The sequence below is a fragment of the Arachis duranensis genome, chromosome 4 (assembly GCF_000817695.3).
Source record: "Arachis duranensis cultivar V14167 chromosome 4, aradu.V14167.gnm2.J7QH, whole genome shotgun sequence".
Classification (NCBI taxonomy): Eukaryota; Viridiplantae; Streptophyta; class Magnoliopsida; order Fabales; family Fabaceae; genus Arachis; species Arachis duranensis.
Window position 1 is genome coordinate 113,505,413 of NC_029775.3, and position 2,331 is coordinate 113,507,743.

The window sequence follows — 2,331 nt, forward strand, 5'->3', positions numbered from 1 at the left end:
ATAAATATAAAATAAGATAATTTTTTACTTATTTAAACTAATTTTTATCCGCTCCAGCCATATTTTGTTTTTACTAAGTATGTGACATTGAGCCTTTGAAGAAAAAACTCAATACAATTACACAAATATAAGTTAAATATAAAAAATATTGACTACTTAATATTTATGTAAAAGAAATATTCAATAAACCTTTAAAAAATTTTAAATTATTTTATTAGTTATAAATATGGAAAAATAGGATATTAATTTAGAAATAAAGTTATATCTATTAGAGTTTAGTTTTGAAAATATAAAATAGCTTCAAAAAAATTATATAGCTGTTTTTAAAAAGATTTCAAATTTTTAAAAATAAAACAATTCAAGCGTAATATTCTTTCTCCTGCAAGATTGTGTTCTCAAGCTGCGTTTTTGGTTTCTTTCTTGTTTTTACTCCTTTTTTCTCTTTTTTCAGTACGTTTTTTCTTCCTGTGTATTCTTTTTCTTTTCTTTTCTTCTTTTTCTTCTTACCAACCTTTTTTTTTTTCTTCATATTTTGCTATTCTTACAATTTTTATACTTTTACCTAAAAAATTATGTATTTTTTAAAATTTATGTATTAATTTCATAAAATTTCTGTTTTTATTATTTTAAAAAAAAATAAACTTCTTAGATACTTAGGTTAAAAAAAATACTTGTTCACTTAATATTTTTATTTATCCAAATACAGAATTATTAGAATAATTATTCAAATAAGTGAGGTTATTAAAATCGAATACTTTAGTTTCTCATGTTTTAAAATACATAAAATAGTTCTATTAGATAATACAATCCATCTCTATTAGTCATTAACAATGATTACTGATATGAAATGTTAATTCATACATATAATCATAAATGTCCACCTGTACATTTTAGACAAATCATTCTCTAGAATGAAATACAAATCAATCCTCAAAAAATTTACAAAATCTCAAAACAATCTTTAAAAAATTTTAAAAATTCTAAAATAATCTCTTCGAATATTTTTTAACTTTTTCTAAAAGTTATCATCGTTTTATAATATTTTTGTTAATCAAAAAAATAAAATATTATTAAAAATATATAATAAACAAAAATAAATTAAATATATTTTTATCCTTAACATTTTTAAAATTTTTTAAAACTACTCATAATATTTAATTTAATTTTATTTTATCTTTAATATTTGAAATAATTTCAATTTTTTCCTTCTCTAAAATTTTTGATAGTCAACCATTAATCAAAATTTCTTTTTCTAATTTTAACCCTCCTTCCTCTAACCCTAATCCTAATTCATCCGTCCAAATCCAACACCTCCAACCCTTGATCTCACACTACCACCACCATCATCATCATTATCAGAACAACACCACCCATTCCCACCTCCTTGCTTCTCACCCATTCCCACTTGTTCGTTCTCACCACCACCGCCTCCTTCATCGTCGCCCTCATCACTGCCGCACCTCTTCCCTTCTAACTGCCACCACTCACCGGCATGTGGAGCTCGAAAAGAGCGGCGAACATAAAGCGAGGATGAAGGTGGGGAGAGGCTTGCGAAGGTCGGAGTGGGAGACATCGGTCTGGCCGGGGATTATGGCAGCGGTGGTGAGACTCGCGCTGGGCGATGGAGGAGTTGCGGTGGCAGAGTATATCAATCGCCACCGCCGCCGCAAGTGAATTGAATAGAATGAAAAAGAAACAAAAGAAAGAAAGACTAACCAGGGTCAAGAGTAGAATTGTAGGTGGTCAAATGTCGTCAAGACCGATCTCCCGTTCCAGTGTGGTCTTAAACTCCCTGGAAACATCCTGAAGTTCTCTAATTGTGGGTTGGAACGCACGCAGCGTTTTCCCCAGATTTCGAGCAAACTCCGCAAGACCTTTTGGACCGAAAATCAATAGAGCAACCACCCCAAAAACCAGGGCTTCAGGAGCTCCAACTCCAAACAGAGACGCGTACACCACCTTGCCTTTCCACAACCCCTCTTTACCTGCAAATCAAATCAATCAACAAAGGAAAGGAAGGAGTCTATTCTATTCTATTCACCTCTCACAACAAGGGGCTTTGGCGTAGCTGACATGCCCAGATGCTTCAAACCAGACCATGGTGACAAAAGCCCCTCCACCCACTTGCCTGTACCTGTGCCATTCAATTTTGAGCACAACAAGGTTGAATTGGAAAGTGGAAAAGCCATTACCATCTGCCCCAACAACTAACTCCGAATTTTGGATTTTTTAAATTTTAAATTTTATTTAGAGAATAAAATGTAATTTTATTGAAATAATATTATTTCAATGAGTGAAACTAAAAAAAAATATAAAAAAATTATTAAATAA

At 31.0% G+C, this 2,331-nt stretch overlaps 2 protein-coding genes across 2 annotated transcripts in view; one reads left to right on the forward strand and one right to left on the reverse strand.

Annotated features, from left to right (window-relative positions):
• LOC107486075 (uncharacterized) overlaps nucleotides 1-2,197 on the reverse strand; it is a 7,727-nt gene extending 5,530 nt beyond the window's left edge. Inside the window, exon 1 of the mRNA XM_052260130.1 lies at nucleotides 2,042-2,197. The gene's annotated coding sequence lies outside the window, so the exon portion shown is untranslated. The remainder of the gene's footprint in view (nucleotides 1-2,041) is intronic.
• Nucleotides 1-2,331, forward strand: part of LOC107486073 (uncharacterized) — a 16,151-nt gene that overhangs the window by 2,596 nt on the left and 11,224 nt on the right. The window lies entirely within an intron of this gene.